We start from the raw sequence: 20,341 nt of genomic DNA, 5'->3' as shown, positions 1-20,341 counted from the left end.
GTTGGAGGAAAAGCGGTGTTTGGGGTGGAGGCTGACAGCTCGTGACCCCCCATGTAATAACCTCGTGACACCCTGAGGGGTCCCAACCCCCAGTTTGAGAACCCCTGCCTTAAGCCTTCAAAGTATTGTGGAGGGAGGGTCACTGTGGATCTGCAGAGATGATGTATTTGGAAAACAAAGTTACTTTGGTAGGTAACTTCCTATGCCTTCATAACACTGTCTTCTCGAGATCTTAGCCGTTGTCACAACCACCCCTCCCCATTCCCTTCTCTCTAAATTGGCTTTCCTCCACTGTCTGCACCATTCAGCCAGCTCCTCCAGCCCATATTTCTTAACTAACACAACTTTGTATGGATCCAGGCACCAGTCTCCGTCAGAATGCTTGTGTCTGATGTCAGTGCATGGGGTTGGTTGAGAGTGATTGTAAAGTTGTCATGCAAATTTACCAGCTCTTGGAAAAACTCTATTGACCCATACCATGATGATCTTGAAAAATATTAAAAGTGAGGTACTTGCCCATTAAAGAAAAAGAAAGCAAGTGGGTAGAATTCATATGTATTTCCTCTAAACAGCTTGGCTAAGCTGGAGATAGGGCTGAACATACATATCAATAATTTAAGGCTAAAAAACGTAAGAACTTTGCAGATACCACTTACTGAGTGGTAGAAACCCAGGAAATGCAGAGTTGAGGGCAAACTAAAAAGAAAGCCAAGCATAACAGCTAGGGTACTCAAACTGCCAGAACTCTGCTAAGGACACGCTGAATTGTCCCAGTTTAATTAACTGTGATTTTAAACCAATTTCATGAAACTGGTGCAAAAGTATCCATTCCTATTTCAGTTTAATCCAGGCTTCTTTCATTTTTGTTTAAATCAATTAGAAGCAGGATTAAATTAAACCAAAAAAAGTCACTCCTAAAACTAAAGCAGAATGTCCACACAGGGCATTGCACCAGTTTAAATAAACTTGCATCAATGCACATGTAGGGAAAGGCTGTGCTCACAATAGCGCCAGTGGGTGGTATTCATGGGACCAGGAGAAAGATGGTTCAGGGATTCCAGCTGGGGAGCCAGAATGGCTGCAGGAGTCACCAGTGTTAAGGGAGTCCTGAAGCACTTTGAAATTGTATAGGCAACCTGAGCTGAAGGAAGCATAGGTGCCCTTAGCACTATAGGATCATTGGGTCGAAGGCAGCTGGACTCCCTCTGCTTATACTAGGCTTTATAAAGGGCAGCATCACTGCTGGTGGTGGCTGCAGGATCCCAATTATTCACACATATAAAGTCAATCCCAAAGCTCCTTAGTCTTTCACAAACAATAAGAAAATAAAAGGGGCCAGGGGAAAATTCCATTGCGAGAGAGAGCTTAGGAACTTAAGGGAAGGGGACAGTAGCCAACCTAGGACACATGAATGAGCTTGTACTTACTTTTACTTTTGTGCTTTTCTTTGCTTGATGAATCCTTTCTCTTCTTTTTCTTTTTTCTTTTTGGTGGGGTTTCCATCTCCCTTGAGGTTTTTCCCTGTGCCTCAGGGAATAAGTCCTGGTCTAACATAGGTAAACACTGCTATGCTTTGTCTCCTGCACTAGTCTGTTTTACTAAGGCTTTAGGGTGGCTAAATTGGTGGGACTTTATCCCTTGTAGGAGGAGCTATTGTAGAGCCTTTTACGGGGAGGGGTATTTTGAGTTTTCTGCTTTAAAAAGGAGTAAGAGGTTCTGATAAAAGCACAATCTAAGATTGTTCAAATACTGACTGTTAATAAAAATATAACTGCCCTTGCAAATCTAAGGCTCATAGGAAAGTTGGTTCAGATAAAGAGCCCAGTTTCCCTAATTCACTGAAATGGAGTAATGAATCTGAGTGATGTAAAATATGTGTATAGCAGTTTGCACCTGAAATGGTAGTCAGTAAACATGAATACAAATATTAACTCCTGCTGTATTGTTGGTGTTTTTCTGTCTCTCATTTCTATTTGAATTCTATGCAGCACTAATCATACTCAGGGCTTTACAGACATTCACTAATTAATCCTCACATCACCTTCTTGAGATAATAGTATTCCCATTTTACAGTCAGCGAAAACTGAAGAAGAGAACTTAAGTAGCTTCCCCAAGGCCGCAAAGAGGATTGTTATAAAAGGCAGGACTGGAAGTTGGGATTTCCAGACTTCCAGTCTTGTGTTTAGACCACATCTCATCATCTGTTACTATTTTTTCTATTATATTTTTGGATACTATTTATAAGGTATTTATTTTCAATGCTAATGGATCCAAATGCATGTGGGATAGCAGTTAGAGTTGCTAATAGCCTCTAATTGAGGTGAAACTAACATTTAAGAGCAAGGTACTAGAATATGTCCCCAGTTAACAAATGAGGAAAAGTGTGGCATGAGTACACTTTTGGGACTGAGACCACTGAAAGGCTATATAGAGATGGGCCACAGAAGGAGAAATAGTCTTCTAGCCTACTGAGGCAAGGCCTTCATAAACTTCCTAGCATGTGGGGGAGGGCAGCATTTTCTGTTTGGTAGGATCACTGATTATGATGGGAGGGTTAACACTTCCTTTTCCCTACTACATGCCTCTGCAGGGTGCTGCTTTAAAGGGGTTGAAACTTCAGCAAGCCTTGCCCCTACTTTGTACTATGCTAAGGGCCTGTAAAGGGTTAATTTTGAGGCAGCTCCCCTACATGGAATAGTATTTGAATGAATGGCTTTCACTTAACTATATTCATCCCAGCTGCCCACCCAGTTACTACACTTATTCTCCTACTAGCTAGTGGTTTCCACCTGAAAGACTACTAGGGCACCTTGGCCCTAGCCCTACAAACACCGAGGAATGTAATTTTACTCGTGTGAGTTCTATTGGTTTTGATGAGACTATTCCCAGGAGTAGAGTTACATATGTGCGTCAGTGTTTGCAGGGTTGAGGCACTGGAATCTAAGGGAGTTAGGAAGGGCTCTCCCCAAATCCCATGGTATTCTGAGGAGAAAAATTAGGCTTTTCAGGTCATCTCTCGCATTTTTATTTGATTCAGCTGTGTTGCTGTGGATGTCTTATACATCTGGGGAAGTCTATACACAACCCCTAGACCAGGGGTCTCAAACACACGGCCCGCAGGGTTCTTTCATGCGGCCCACCAAGCTCCCCGTGTGCCCCTCTGTCTACCCGGTGGCGCCGCGAGTCCCGCACCGCTCCCTGAAGCAGCTGGAACTATGTCCCTGCAGCCCCGGGTGGTGGGGGGGAGTAGAGGGCTCCGTGCTCTCACTTCCAGGCACTGCCTCCCGCAGCTCCCATTGGCCGGGAATGGGGAACTGCGGCCAATGGGAGCTTTGGGGGAGGTACCTGGAGGAGCAAGAACAGCACATGGTGCCGTTCTCCTCCCCCCTTCCCCCCCTTGGGACTCCGGCTGCTTCCTGGGAGCCTGCCCTGGCCACAGTGTGTGGTGCTGCCACCCCGGAGCTGCTCTAGGTAAGCGGCGCTGGGCCGGAGCCTGCACCCCGCACCCCAACCCCCTGTCCAGAGCCCCCTGCCACATCCCACACCCTCCTGCACCCCAACTCCCTGCCCTGAGCCCCTGCCACAACCTGCACCCCAAACCCCTGCCACACCCCTCACCCCTCCTACACCCCTCACCCCAATTCCCTGCCCTGAGCCCCCTGCCGTACCCTGCACACCTCCTGCACCCCTCACCCCAACTCCCTGCCCTGAGCCCCCATCACACCCTGCATCCCTCCTGCACCCCCTGGGGGCAGAGTTGGGGTGAGGACTTCGGGGAAGGGGTTGGAATGGGGGCAGGGAAGGGGCGGGAAGAGGCAGGGCAGGGGAGGGGCCTCATGGAAGGGGTGGAGTGGGGGCGGGACCAGGGGCAGCAAGGGGTGGGTGTCAGTGATGCGGCCCTCGGGCCAATGCACTAGTCCTCATGCGACCCTCGTGGTCATTTGAGTTTGAGACCCCTGCCCTAGACTAGAGACTCTAAAGAAACCTGCACACAGATCAGAGAAGGTGGTGGTTATGATTCCAGTTCAAAACATTTCCTTTTAATCAATAGGTTTAAGTCCCTGGCATTGTGTGAAAAATAGCGGGTGTATAACAAAAATTGAAGGGAGACATGTGACCTTTGAAGATTTACGTCCTGATCTTGAAAACACTTACATATGCAGAGTTACACATGAGAGAGGCCTCACTGAATTGTGTGGTGCCAGAGGAGTGCTGTTGATTGTAAGCTTCTGGGGGTGCCTTAAATACACCTCTACCCCGATATAATGCGACCTGATATACCACGAATTCGGATATAAAGCGGTAAAGCAGCACTCCGGGGGGGGCGGGGCTGTGCGCTCTGGTGGATCAAAGCAAATTCGATATAACACGGTTTCACTTATAAAGCGGTAAGATTTTTTGGCTCCCAAGGACAGCGTTATATCAGGGTAGAGGTGTACATCACCCTTAAATCAGGCTACCAAGTATTGTATCAGAACAAAGTATGGTGTATCACAGCACTCCACCCAGGGAGATGATTATAGAATTTACTTCGTCAAGCAGAAGCCATAAAGTTGGTCTCAGAAGTTTCAGACTTTTCACTTGTCTAAAGTTTTTCCAAGAAGTTGTAAGAGGATCACCTGCCTCAGACAAACTCCATGGGCTAAATGAATCCGTAATACAACTCCAGTGAAATTCCATCATAGCTGAATAAGCCTCCATGTGTTTTACTTACTGAGGTGATCTGCATCATAGTAGCATACAATACGATTGCCTCTGCCAAATGGATTTCTAGTCCCTTGTTGTCAAGGCTGCTTCCCCACTCTGAACTTTAGGGTACAGATGTGGGGGCCTGCATGAAAACTTAACTACCAGCTTAGATCTGGTCCGCTGCCACCACCCTCGATGCTAATTCCCTTCCCTGGGTAGCCTTGAGAGAATCTTCACCAATTCCCTGGTGAATACAGATCCAAACCCCTTGGATCTTAAAACAAGGAGAAATTAACCATCCCCCCTCCTCCCTTCCACCAACTCCTGGTGGATCAAGATCCAACCCCCTTGGATCTAAAACCAAGGAAAATCAATCAGGTTAAAAGAAGGCGTTTAATTAAAGAAAAAGGTAAAAATCATCTCTGTAAAATCAGGATGGAAAATAACTTTACAGGGTAATCAAACTTAAAGAGCTCAGAGGACCCCCCTTTAGCCTTAGGTTCAAAGTTACAGCAAACAGAGGTAAACACCCTAGTAAAAGGTACATTTACAAGTTGAGAAAACAAAGATAAACTAACACGCCTTGCCTGGCTGTTTACTTACAAGTTTGAAATATGAGAGACTTGTTCAGAAAGATTTGGAGAACCTGGATTGATGCCTGGTCCCTCTCAGTCCCAAGAGCGAACAACCCCCAAAACAAAGAGCACAAACAAAAGCCTCCCCCCCAAGATTTGAAAGTATCTTGTCCCCTTATTGGTTCTTTGGGTCAGGTGTCAGCCAGGTTACCTGAGCTTCTTAACCCTTTACAGGTAAAACGATTTTGGAGTCTCTGGCCAGGAGGGATTTTATAGTACTGTACACAGGAGAGCTGTTACCCTTCCCTTTATAGATATGACACTTGTCTTGGAGCTTGATCCTGCCAGATGCATAGTCCTGCAAGATGTTGTATGTTCTTGCGATAAACACTCCCATTGAAATCAGGAGATGTTGAGGGTGCTTAGCACCTTGCGGAACTAAGATAAGGTTCCCCGGACCTACATCAGGGCTTGTCATGGCTGGAAATGCTGCAAGAAAGCTTTATGTGAGGAAACTGCTTTAGCCAAGGATTTTAGCCTGTTAAAGTTAAGTTTAGACTCTAAGAAGCATAAAAAGCAACAGAGGGTCCTGTGGCACCTTTAAGACTAACAGAAGCCACAGGACCCTCTGTTGCTTTTTACAGATTCAGACTAACACGGCTACCCCTCTGATCTAAGAAGCGTGTTATACTTACATTTATATGTAATAATTTGTTTCCATTGTTATCCTTACTCAGTATCTCTTAAATCTTAATCTTTTTCAGTAAACTTATGATTGTTTTCCTATAACTCCATGGTGGGGTGGTATAAAGGACCTGATTCTGAGTTGTACCAGTCAAGCTATGAGTATACTGTTCCCGTGGGATTAGCGAACCTGGTAGTTACTGTGAGTGTGCAGTGACAGAGACTGGACGACTGTTCAGAGTTGCTCAGGAACAACACCAAACGTTAACCTGCAAGGCAAAGTAAAGGCAGGCAGAATGCTAAGGAGATTGTTTGGGTGGCTAAGAGACTGGGAGTTTCAGGTGGTTGACTCCCAGTTTAGCACCAGCAAGTCTTGGTCTTGCTGAGGCAGGAAGTAACACAGTGACTCACAGGCCTGGGCACTCCAAGAAAGTGACCACTAGGACAATACAGTTTATAAGTACAGGAAATCAAGGACCAACAGATAAGAATAAATAATGTTTTATTTCCAGAAAGGCAGGGCTGAAAGAGAGAGAGAAAAAAAAATGGCAGGAAACAGGGACAAAAGGAAAAAAGCAGGGGAATCAGGGAAACAAATTAAATGACAGGTTTCAGAGTAGCAGCCGTGTTAGTCTGTAGCCGCAAAAAGAACAGGAGTACTTGTGCCACCTTAGAGACTAACAAATTTATTAGAGCATAAGCTTTTGTGGGCCAAAAACCCAGCAATAATTAAACACTTCCTCCTTTCATTACTCAAAATCCCACAACTCAGGAATGACCAGAATGGTCCCCAGAGTGTCCCACAGGCCGTAGCTGAAGGGTGGAGGTGGAGGTCAGTGAGCTGGCTGGTGCTGTTATTTTGCTTTTGCCCCAGGGTAAGGTTAGGGACCACGGATGTTCGCGTGGACGCTGACCAAGGGGAGTTCCGGGTTCAATGACTGGAAGCGGTGCTAGAGAAATCAGATATGAGGAGATCATGTCCAGGATGAAGAACAAATTAGTTATTATTGTTTACAGCTGTCTTATGCCTCTGGAAAGGTCCTGGGACCAGCTTCACAACAACAGAAAAGAGGCTGCTCACCCACAGTTACAGCTGCCATCTGACTCTACCAAAACCTGTGGCCAGCCTCCTTGAGAGCCTTTCCCTCCTGGTTACCACCGCTAACCACCACCAGCTCCCTTCCCCCACCCTGCAGAGTCTTAGAGCTAGCAATTCAAAAACCCTTCAGTTCGGTCAACCAGGGCCATGGCTTCTGGAAGGGGAAACCCTCCCACTCTGATTGCCGAGTCTGCTCTGGGCCTTTCTACATATAAGCAGGAGGACTTCCTGCAAAGTCCATCTCCACACCCCAGGGGTCAGGCTGTGCTTATTACCACATGGGACTGGGACCTAGCAGTCCCCTTTCTCCCAAACAAAATTTTAAGTATCTGCACCAGGTTCCGATGCTAAGAATTATGCTGTACGAATCAGCACCTACAGCTAATATGCAGCTGCACATTTCCACAATGGAGTGTGGCTTGATCCAATTTAACTCCAGTTTTGAAGTGGGCTGTGTCAGTGTAACAGATGTCATGCGGTCTGGAATAAGAGTTTTTTAAACCTTCTAATGCACATACTATTGACTGAGGCTTAGTTTACACTACAAAGTTTTGCTGTCATAGCTATGTTGACTAGGAGTGTAAAAAACCCCCACACCCGCTAGCCAACATAGGTATGCTGGCAAAACACCTGTGTAGATGCAACTATGCTGACAAAAGGAGCGCTTCTGTTGGCTTAGCTAATGCCATTCAAGAAGGCAGTATAACTATTCCAGCAGAACTCCTGTTGATTTATTCTGTCTCTCCACTGGGGGGCTCTGCCAGCATAGCTATACCAGCAAAGGCTGTGTAGTGTAGACCAGCGTTTTTCAAACTTCGGGTCGCAACCCAGTACTGGGTCGTGGCATGTCAGTCACTGGGTCGCTCTGGTCAGCACTGCCGACCAGACGTTAAAAGTCCCATCAGCAGTGCTGCCCAGCTAAGGCAGGCTAGTGCTACCTGCTCCGACACCGCGCTGCGCCCTGGAAGCGGACAACAGTGGGTCCAGCTTCTAGGCAGGGGGCACAGGGCTCCGCCTCCCGCCCCGAGCACTGGGAACTGACCAATGGAAACTGGGGGGCAGGGGGCGGTGCCTGCGGGCGAGAGTCGCGTGCCTCTGCCTAGGAGCCAGGCCTGCTGCTGGCTGCTTCTGGGGCGCAGCATGGTCCGCGGTGCCAGGACAGGTGGGAAGCCCGCCTCTGCACGCCAGCTGTGCTGCTAACCGGGAGCCGCTGGAGGTAAGTCTGTGCCCCAACCCTACGCCCCAATCCCCTGCCCCAGCCTCGAGCCCTCCCAAACCTGGAACCCCTTCCTGCACCCCAACCCCTCATCCCCAGCCCCACCTCAGAGCCTACACCCCCAACCCAGAGCCCTGACCCCCTCCCGCACCCCAACCCCCTGCCCCAGCCCTGAGTCCCCCTCCAAATCCAGAACACCTTCCTGCACCTAAACATCTCATCCCTGGCCCCCAGCCCAGAGCCTGCACCCCAAGCCCAGAGCCCTGACCCCCTCCTGCACCCCAACCCCTACCCCAGCCCAGAGCCCCCTCCTGTACCCTGAACCCCTCATTCCTGGCCCCACCCCACAGCCCTCACCCCCGCACCCCAACCCTCTGCCCCATCCCTGAGCCCCTCCTATGCCCAAACACCTTATCCCCGGCTCCGTTGGGTCGCGAGCATCAACAATTTTCTTTAATTGGATCCCCAGAAAAAAAGTTTTAAAACCACTGCTGTAGACAAGCCGTAGACTGTTATGATGGTGGTCAATATAGAAATGTAGATCCCAGTAATTTAAAATGGTTACTCCTTGATTGAAGGAATTGATAAAATACTGTTTCTTTAACAAATGCAGTTACATGTTGTGGCTTGTTCTGACAGTTCATCTCAGAAGTAGCAAAAAGGTTGAATTGGCTGCCTTCCTAGAAAAGGCCAGAACAAACGCCTCAGGTAACGGGGATTAGGTTGGAATGCGGTTTGGAAGGAGAATTTCTACTCATCCACTCAAAATGATATTCTTTTCCCTCTCGCGTAAGAAGTGTGTTGTTGTAATGGCTGGGAAGTACAAAGAAGTACAAAGATACTGAAACTAGCAAGTATAAACTCTGGCTTAAGTTTGTGATGGCTGTTCTTGTCTCGGTGGCTGCTATTCTAGTCATTATAGGATTATAGCAAATAACATTGCTTGTTAGTTTTCTTTCAACTGCAGCTTTACTCATCTTTTCACCGTGTTGTAGGTACAAGTGAACAATTCTAGTATAGTTGGAGTGGGATACATCCTTTTTGACAATTGCACAGACTGTAACCCTAAAACTCCTGCTGAGTTTTAGAGTTTTGTTTGGTTAAATCCAACGACACTTCTGGAATATCTATGGGTAAGTGCATCCTTAATTCATTTTCCAGTAGGATGGATTTCAAATCTGTGTTACAAACTTGCAGTGCAGTGTTGTGCTGCTATGACACACAAACAAGCTTAATACTCTAGTAATTTTAATTTATCAAGAATATTTCTGTTGGCAGGATTCTGGAAGTTCTAGTCATCATTCATCGAAAATGCCCACGTGTTGTCTAGCAGGAATCTATTAATCAGCTTCTAATAGCAGCTTCTAATAAAATAACTGTCTTTCAAACTTTAGTTCTTACATTTACCATTATTTTAAAGAAGCCGAATGGATCATGGCAAAACATCAGGCTTATATTTTTGCACATAGCTACCATTTCATACATCCAACATTTTGACCAGGGTTCATTCAGGGTAACAGGCAAAATACCAAAGAGTAATGCATATTCTACACCTCCTCCAGATCTTAAGATGCTCATAGATTTTAAAGGCCAGAAGGGATGATTATGACCATCTAGTCTTACCTTCTGCATAACAGGCCCTATGTCATCTGTCTGTCCTGGGCACACAGGAGGAATTGTAGGACAGCAGTGGAGGACTATCAACACTCAAATGACCTAGTCTGCATCCTCACTGCAAAGTGGCACATGAGCATTATATTAACTCATATCCCCAATTGGGCCAGTTAGCCCAGGTTTAAACAGTGGCTCTCAACCAGGGGTATGTGTGCTCCTGGCGGTATGCAGAGGTTTTCCAGAGGGTATATAAACTCATCTGGATATTTGCTCAGTTTTACAGCAGGCTACATAAAAAGCACTACCAAAGTCAGCACAAACTAAAGTTTCATACAGACAATGACTTGGTTATCCTGCTCTATATACTATGCACTGAACTGTAAGTACAATATTTATATTCCAATTGATTTATTTTATAACTATATGGTAAAAATGAGAAACTAAGCAATTTTTCAGTAATAGTGTGCTGTGTCACTTTTATATTTTTATATCTGATTTTGTAAGCAAGTAGTTTTTAAGAGAGGAGAAACTTGGGGTGCACAAGACAAATCAGGCTTCTGAAAGGGTACAGTAGTCGGGAAAGGTTGAGAGCCACTTGTTTAAAACACTGCTAAATTTGGGTGAGACTTTTTTTGTTTGGCTGGGAAGGGAGTTAGAAGCAAGGGCATGTCTACAAAGGGAAAATCACCAACATAACTCCCCCGTGGACATTCTACTCTGGAATAAAAGTAACTTTACTGTGGAAAAATTACTCTGCTTCATCTTTATTCCAGAATAGACTGTCTACATATGGGAGTTATACTGGTATAGCTGTAGAGGAAAGTTAATCCACTGTAACTATGCCAGTCATTTCCCTCTGTAGACAAGCTAACTCTGCAGTGAAGACATGCCCTAAGAGAAGCAGAGTATGCCTACACTGGAGTGGGAAGGTGTAATTTCCAGCTTGAATAGACATACTTGCGGTAGCCCTGATCCAGCTAGTGCACTAAAAATAGCAGCAAGCTACTCCAGCTCTAACATTAATCCAACATTGGAGCTAAACACAGATATAAAGGTTTGTTTTATAGTTAGCAACTGAGATCAAGAGGGGCCAGCCCACATTCAAATGAATGAAAAATCTAGCAACACAAAGTAATATTTTATTGCTTTTTTAATTCAAGATGAATGGCCAATGCATTCTTCTTTGAAAGGAGTCTATTCCGTATGCACAGTAACTGCATTTCAAAAGATTTCATAAGGATTTTATATATGATAATATGTATGTACAAGAGACTGCAAAAGCTGGTAAAAATCATGCCATTCAATAGTATGATTTTTAAGCACCTCTGTTTTTATAAAATAGGCACTCTAATTAGAGGTAGCTGATTGATTGGCAAAGATTTTACACAAGTCAAGCTTAATACAAACCGTCCACTGAATATCCCAGAGGAGTTGCTGTTTCCAATCCAGCCTTGGTAGTGACTAGAGGTATTTAGCTGTTGATAGTTATTTGGCAATAGATGTGGAATTGGTGGCTTCACCCCATTCATGGTGGCTTGGGGTCACCATTAACCCCCTCCCCTCCCCCCTCATAGCTTGCAGGCTCAATTTAAATGTCAAGAGAGAGAGAAATGGCAGAGATTTAACAACCTTGTCACCAAAAGCGATTATCCCTCCAGATCCTAGTTGAAGCTCATCTCAATGCGCAAGATGGTTACAATATTCATGACTGCTGCGTTGAGCTGAGCGGGCTCCATGCTTGCTGTGGTATAGCATCTGTACAGGTAACCCAGGATAAAAGGCGTGAAACGGTTATCTGCCGTTGCTTTCCCGGCTGGAGGGGGAGGATGTACCCAGAACCACCCGCGACAACATTTTTGGCCCCATCAGGCATTGGGCTCTCAACCCAGAATTCCAATGGGCGGAGGCGACTGCGGGAACTATGGAATAGCTATGGGATAGCTACCCACAGTGCAATGCTCCGGAAGTCGACACTAGCCTCAGTACATGGACGCACACCGCCGATGTGCTTAATGTGCTTAGTGTGGCCACATACACTCAACTTTACACAATCAGTTGCCAAAAATCGAATTCTGTAAATTCGGAGTAATCCCGTAGTGTAGACATACCTTAAGTCAATGTAACACTTGCTTACTAATGTGTAACACATTTACACTGCTAGTTACCTCTGAATTTTGCCCAGTGATCCAAATTCGGTATAAATGGGAGTACCTCCACAGAGTTCCTTTGCTTTCACCAGCAGGAGTTTAGCTCGCTGATTAAAGAGATCTTGCAAGCTGTACCAATTATGACAGAAGTGTTTGCACATTAGATGGGTAGTGATACGAGTCACAGTGACCAGAACTGCAGGAAGTATTCAAAGTGTGGGCATACCATGCTTTTATAAAGTGGCATTATAATATTATCTGTCTTATCTCTTTCCTAATGGTTCCTAACATTCTGTTACCTGTTTTGACTCCTGCAGATGTTTTCAGAGAACTATCTGTGATGACTTCAAGATCTCTTTCTTGAGCGGTAACCACTAATTTAGACCCCATCATTTTGTATATATTGTTGGGATTATGTTTCCCAATGTGCATTACTTTGCATTTCTCAACATTGAATTTCATCTGCCATTTTGTTGCCCAGTCATCCAGTTTTGTGAGATCCCTTTGGAACTCTTCACGGTCTGCTTTGGATTTAGCTGTCTTGAGTAATTTTGTATCATCTGCAGATTTTGCCACCTCACTCTTCACCCCCTTTTCCAGGCCATTTATTAATATGTTGAATAGTACAGATCCTTCCAGGACTGTGACAGAATGTACCTGTGTCCATACCCCAGACACAATTTTAATAATCTTTGTATGAAGTATGTTGTGTGCGGTATCATTTGAAAATTCATAATTTGTTGGTCATTATTGTCCTGATAAAATGTGTGTGGCAATGTTGTGTATGAAGTTAAAAGATTCCACTGTATGATGTTAACACATGTTCCAAACTGAGGTTCGCAAACAGGTCTGTCTCAAACAAAGGAATGGGTGCTCTGCTTAAGTGCATTTAAGCTGTAAACAGTCATCAAACAGGAGGGGAAACAAAGGACATGCAAACAGGTGAGGAACAAGCAGCAGGGAACATCCTTCCATGTAGATTCTTTGTTTCCTGAATCTCAGAGGGACTGACACAATACAAAGGAGGAACAAACACCCCAAGGCACACTCCTGCCCCCCCCCCTTTGCCCACAGCATTCATGGCACCAGAAGCAACAAAGGAACCATTTGTTGAACTCTGGGAGAAGGGGGCTTGACATAAGGGTTTGGTCATAAGACTGCTGAAAGCCTATGGTAAGAAACTTTGCTTGAATCTGATGTAGTTTAAGTTAGGCACCAGTAGCACTGTAATTTCATTTTCTTGTAACCATTTCTGACTTCTATGCCTCATTACTTGTACTCATTTAAAATCTCTCTTTATAGTTAATCAACTTGTTTCATTGTTTTATCTAATCCAGTGTATTTAAATTGAAGCGTTTGGGAAACTCCATTTGGGGTGGCAAGTTGTGTGCATATTATTTCTGTTAAAGAAATAACAGGCTTTAAATAAGCTTGTATTGTCCAGGAGAGGGCTGGGCAGTGCAGGACATACATTTCTGGGGGAAATCTAAGACTGGGAGTGTGTTGTGGTCACCCTGCACTATAACTGAGGCTGGTAAGAGCCAAAGGTATGGCTGCCTGGCTGCAGCACACACACAGACATAGCTGGAAGTGGTGGAGGCTGTTTGTGAGCAGTCCAGGCTGAAGCTACAGCAGCAAAGCAGGTTACAGGGCAGGGGTGACACAGCGGGTATGTCTACACTACGGGATTAATCCGAATTTATATAATTTGAATTTTGGAAACAGATTGTATAAAGTCGAATGTATGCGGCCACACTAAGCACATTAATTCGGCGGTGTGCATCCATGTACCGGGGCTAGCATCGATTTCCGGAGCGTTGCACTGTGGGTAGCTACCGCAAGTATGTCTATTCCCGCAGTCTCCTCCGCCCATTGGAATTCTGGGTTGAGATCCCAATGCCTGATGGGGCCAAAAACATTGTCGCGGGTGGTTCTGGGTATATCCTCCCCCCTCTCCAGGGAAGCAATGGCAGACAACCGTTTTGCGCTTTTTTCCTGGGTGAACAATGCAGACGCCATACCACGGCAAGCATGGAGCCCACTCAGCTCAAGACAGCAGTCATGAACATTGTAAACACCTCGCGCGTTATCGTGCAGTTTATGCTGAACCAGAACCTGCAAAACCGGGCGGCGAGGAGTAAGCTACAGCAGCGCGGCGGCGAGAGTGATGAGAACATGGACATGAAATTCTATCAAATTCTGTCCAAGCCCCGGTGCTTTGGAAATCATGCTGTTAATGGGGCAGGTTGTAGCCGTGGAATGCCGATTCTGGGCCTGGGAAACAAGCACAGACTGGTGGGACCGCATAGTGTTGCAGGTGTGGGATGATTCCCAGTGGCTGCGAAACTTTCGCATACGTAAGGGCACTTTCATGGAACTTGCTTTCCCCTGCCCTGAAGCACCAGGATACCAAGATGAGAGCAGCCCTCACAGTTGAGAAGCGAGTGGTGATAGCCCTATGGAAGCTTGCAACGCCAGACAGCTACCGGTCAGTCGGGGAATCAATTTGGAGTGGGCAAATCTACTGTGGGGGCTGCTGTGATGCAAGTAGCCAAAGCAATCACTGAGCTGCTGCTACGAAAGGTAGTGACTCTGGGAAATGTGCAGGTCATAGTGGATGGCTTTGCTGCGATGGGATTCCCTAACAGTGAGGGGCGATAGATGGAACCCATATCCCTATCTTGGCACCGGAGCACCGGTGAGAAGTAACTTTCTCAGGCTGAGAAAAAGATGCTGGCTGTTGGGGAGAATGGAGTGCTGTGTGCTCTCCACAAGCTCATCCTCCTCCTTCTCATCTTCCCCGTCCGCAGAATCCTCAGGCATGGCTGAGATTACCCCCTACTCAGAATCCACGGTCAGAGGTGGGGTAGTGGTGGCGGCCCCCCGCTAGAATTGCATGCAGCTCAGCGTAGAAGCGGCATGTGTGCGGCTCTGATCCGCAGCAAAAAAGGACCTTCCTTTTGCTTCTTTGGTTTTCTGGTAGGTTTGTCTGAGCTCCTTAACTTTCACACGGCACTGTAGTGAGTCCCTATTGTGGCCTCTCTCCATCATGCCCTTGGAGATTTTTTCAAAGGTTTTGGCATTTCGTCTTTTGGAACGTAGTTCTGCCAGCACAGAATCCTCTCCCCATATAGCGATGAGATCCAGTACCTCCCGTACAGTCCATGCTGGTGCTCTTTTTCGATTCTTGGACTGCATGGTTACCTGTGATGATGAGCTCTGCGTGGTTACCTGTGCTCTCCACGCTGGGCAAACAGGAAATGAAAGTTTGTGGGACTTTTCCTGTCTACCTGCCCAGTGCATCTGAGTTCAGATTGATGTCCAGAGCGGTCACAATGGTGCACTGTGGGATTGCTCCCAGAAGCCAATACCGTAGAATTGCGGCCACACTAACCCTAATTCGAAATGGCAATGTCGATCTCGGCACTACTCCCCTCATCAGGGAGGAGTACAGAAATCGATTTTAAGAGCCCTTTATGTCGAAGTAAATGGCTTCATTGTGTGGACGGGTGCAGGGTTAGTTCGATTTAACGCTGCTAAATTCGAACTAAACTCGTAGTGTAGACCAGGCCTTACACCGCAAGGGGGACAAAAAGGAAGGTGAAGCAGGAAACCCGCGACGTAGTTGCTACTGTGTGTTTGAAAGGAGTTTAGGGAATAGATACAGTGAGGAACGGAATAAATAATCTTATAGGTTCTACCCAGTAAGAAAACATCTGAGAAATCACCTTCTTTGCTAAATAAAAACTATATGGTTATTTCTACATCACTTTCAGGTTATGGAAATGCACAGGTCAAGCACTAGCAAAAATAATTTTAGGAGGATGTATTGAGTCTGAACATCATCTGTGAGCAGCATAAGGGACAAGAGGAAGAAGGCTGTCTACAGTAACTGCTTTTAGCTCAAAAATGTTTTTAGTAGACAAGCTCCCGGGATCTTTGAAGTTCAGAGATAAATTCAGTCCTTTACAGTGGTAGGAATCAGCTTTGAAGTTTGGATTCAGAGCTGAATTTAAGTTCAGAGGTGTTTGGATCAGAGGTTTTGTTTCATATGCATGTGTAATTTTTAGGTTCAAGTTTTCAGAAGTAGCCTGTGCATTTGTATCCCCAGTTGGCGCACAATTTTAGTCTACACAAACCTCCAGATTTGCACCTCCAATTACCTGATTTCCATGCACTAGTGCCATTGCTATTCATAAACACATGTATATACCCACACAAAAATATTGATCAAGCAAAGCTGCAGGCATGGACCTGGAGGCTTAAGTCTAATTAGGGGGATTGGATTTCACTGCCTGTAAACTAATATTGTAGTTAGGTTTGGACAGGATAATCTCACCAGGTTTTTTTTTACATTTATAGCCAATTGAGTTTAAATAATCCATAAACGCAACAGCTAAGTGATCTGAGAGCCCAGACAAGTCAAATATATTGCTGATATTAAGCAATTTAAAAAGTGGAAATTAAATTAAATTTGATGCACAATCGATACACACTATTCAAAGTGATAGCCACAAGCAGATTTAAAACCATATATACACATAGTATTTCAAATAAGTGGATAGGTTTTCTCCAGATGGATTATTGTAACAGTCCATCACCACAGAACTAACCCAAAACTTGCCTGGTTTGGCACTGAATAGTGAGGAAATGACATTAAAGCTGCACGTGAAACCTTAAGTTCACGTATTTTTTCCTGGCACCAGGGCCTTTTCCTGGGTCACGTGGAAAACTTTAGCACTGAGTTTATAAAAGGAAGAGCCACAGCAACCAGTATAGGTAAGGGGGGCATAAGCATTTCCAGTCTAAGATCAAATTTTTCAGTTGCTCGTAACTTCCTGTATTTTTCGCATCTGATCTGAAATTTTCCAGACTTGATCTCTGCCCAAAGGTGATTTTCTTTTCATAAGACCTGAGCCAAAATGGTTCAGCTGTTTGTTATAAGGAGAAAGGGAGTGGGGGAAGAGAACTTTCCCCCACCATTATTAAAAATCTCTACCAGTCTTTTTTGAACAGCTCGGTAGCTGAAACAGGTAGGGTTTGCAAGCAGGATCCTGCCATGGAAATACCCCTCACCCAGAGAAAAGGCCTTTGAATGCCGTGGTGAGATCTGACTTGTTTTGATCCTGGGAAAATTGAATCACAATAAATTTCTTTTGCTAAGCTCATAAAGTGCACCAATAAAGAAGGCACGTTATTCATGTGCTTAGCTGATTTAGCTGCATGGTGAAACGTCTAGTCAAGCATATCATGGCTCCTGCACACCATTTAGAGACAAGGGATGGTTCTCTAGACTGGAACTAGTTTGGGTTCAATTCCAGATCTGCCATAGTCTTCATGTGTGACGTAAGGCTAGTTGTTTCATTACTTCTTTGCACCCCATCGGTAAAATGGGAACACTACTACCTCCTTTCTCCCATGCTTAATCTATGAAGATTGGAAGTACATTGGGGCAGGAACTCTCTCTTACCATGTGCCTGTGCAGAGTCTAGTACAAGGAGTCCTTGATCATGGTTGGGGCTTCTCAATGCTTCTGGAACCTAAACAATAATTTCTGTGCCTTTGCTAAGGTCTCTAGGAAGGAACACATACTGTTTCTTTAACTCTATAGAAGGAAGCCAGGCAGAAAGGAACTGGGGAAAGTTCTAGGCAGAGTTCCAATGTGAAGAGGAGAGATGGAGAGGAGCTGTGGGGATACCACCATTTTCTTATTATAGCTTCCTTGTTCAGTGTAAAGGGAAAGTGACTCTCTCCCATGACAAAGTCTGGAGTAGGGGTTTTATATTCATCTCCCTGCAACAGATTGCTTAACCAGCCTTCTTAGTTTTTCTCTTCTCAGTTTCTACCCCCATAGTGAATAAAGCCATTCACAGAGAACTGCCCACCCCCAGCGTTTTAACTGTCCACATGTCCGGTCTGTTGGCTCCTATAATTGCAAGCAGTCTCATTAGCTTGAGTGGGCTACTCTGGCTGTATTGGTGCTCTTCCTCAGGAGGGTACAAAAGCTCACACTCAGGATGGGGGGGTGCTGTTCTCACAGCTGGAGGCACTGAGCCATTCTTTCAGCCAGTCTCTCTCTCACTCTGCTGAGTATCTCTGCCACATTCTAGTAACAGTACTGGCACCCCACCAGCGCACACACAAAAATAAACAAATCACAAGTCGGACCCTAACAAATCATTTTTTTTTTAAATGTGTGTTTTAAGTTTTCATTTTTAAAAACTCTCTGCCCCTCTATCCCCCCCCCCCCCCCCCCAACATGTGCATGTGACAATGAGTACTGGCAATTTATAGTGAGAAATACCGACTTTGGCCACCAGAGAAATTCAATTGGGGCCTCACCCAGACACTGACTTTGCACCAGTGCCCCAAACACGATTAATGGTGAGCTCCCCCCCTCCACATCTGCTTTTTGCCCACCGGTCCCATAACAATCCCCCCCCCCCCCACAAACATCTGACCCTTGCTGCCCAGCTCATCTCTGCTCCTTCTGTAGCTGTGCAAGGTCTTCATCCCCTCCCAGGCTTGGGGAGAGAAAGCCAGCTTCAGCAGATCATTGCTGTCTGCTCCCGGGGTGGTGGTGTAGGACAGAGGGGAGAAGCAGAAAGCAGACCAGCCCATTATTCATAAAGCAGGGAGAGGGGAGCAGAGCCACCCCGAGCTCTCTTTCTGCTCCCTCTTCTCATCCAGCTTTGGCTCTTCCCTCCCCCACCGCTGTTTCCTACAGCAGTTCTGATTGGCTTCTCTTCCCCAGGAGGCAGGGAAGCAGGACAGGCAGAAGGGAAGTCTGGAAACCCAGAGCCTTTCAGCAGTGGCCAAAATCCACCTTACTTGCGGTAAGTTCATGAGAGTGGGCAGCACTGGAGCAGATGTGTTCCCCTGCTAAGGGCCTGATGAGTGCTGCGTTTTAGTCACGGGTATTTTTAGTAAAAGTCATGGGCAGTAAACAAAAATTCATGGCCAGTGACCTGTCCATGACTTACTAAAAAAAAGCAGTGAATAAAAACCAGGGGCCCCACAGGTGCTGGGGGAGGGCAGCCCGGTTGCTTGGGGGCAGTGTGTGGGGATGGGGGAAAAGAGGAAGAGGAGGTTGCAGGAGCCAGAGATGGGAGTAAGCAGAGGATGGTTTAGGTGCTAGTAAACGGGTGTGGGGTGATGGGAACAAAGTGTGTGTGTGTGGGGGGGGGGGGGGGGGCAGAGGTTGATATGAGTAAGTAGACAGGGGTCAAGTGACTCACCAAAGGTCATAAAGGAAGTCTGACCGTAGTGGGGCTAGGTGTTGAGTCCTGACACCCAGGCCCCCTGTTCTAGCCACTATTTTCCATGTTTACAAATGTAAAATAGATACTTGACCAGTTACTTAAATTTAAAATAAAAAAGCAGTCTTCAGCCATCTTCCAAAGATTTTATTTTTAATGCTTTTAAATATTTGTTTTAATACAAGATAAAAATAATATATTAATTAAATCTGGGTTTAATTTTAGAGTCAAAACAATATTTACTTATTTACATTACTGTGCTTCAAACTTCACTGCCACAGGAACTTTCAAACCTTCAAGTAACGTGTGTGTGTGTGAATACTTAACTAAAAGATCTGTGTTTAGTGCAAAGAAACATTTTCCCCAAAAACCTTTAAGTACTAGTTTTTATACACCTTGTTATGCGAAGCACTATACATTAGTGTAGTTTGTAATTCCTCTGTATAATAAGTCACTTACAGTTGAAAGAGGACATTACATTAAGTTTAAAGTAAAGTCACTATTTAAATCATGGGGTTAATACATGAATTCAATATGCTCCATTTTTTAAAAGTTATTTTAAATTCTTATACAACTACCACAACTCTGTTCTGAAAACGTATTTCACGTAGAACTATGTACATTCCATTCATTGTAGCACACTTGTGGCTCAAGCTATGAACATTACCAGAAACTACAAAATGGATAACTGAAAACAGATGTAATATAGTACTGTGCCTTTTAGTGTTCAGAAAGACATTTACAATGAAGGAGAACTATTTTGTAGGTTAATTCCATGTCAACTTTGCCCACAACAAAACACTGTTTCAGTCAAATCATAAAAATCAGACAATCTTTCAAAATCTCTCCATGTCTCAAAGGAACACCAGAAAAATACATGTATATGGATTATTAGTGGTCTACCAATTAATCCTTGACACAAAAAGGCCTTTAGGCAGGTGAGGTAATTCACAGTTCACGTTAGATCATTGCTGGGGTATCTACTAATTACAAACTGCCAACCCTACAAAGCCATGTTGGCTTTATAATTACCATGGGTGAACTTTTTTTTAAAAAAA

This window comes from Chrysemys picta, chromosome 7 (genome assembly GCF_011386835.1).
Source record: "Chrysemys picta bellii isolate R12L10 chromosome 7, ASM1138683v2, whole genome shotgun sequence".
Classification (NCBI taxonomy): Eukaryota; Metazoa; Chordata; order Testudines; family Emydidae; genus Chrysemys; species Chrysemys picta.
The sequence above is the reverse complement of the archived record's forward strand: the minus strand, read 5'-3'. Positions refer to the sequence as shown.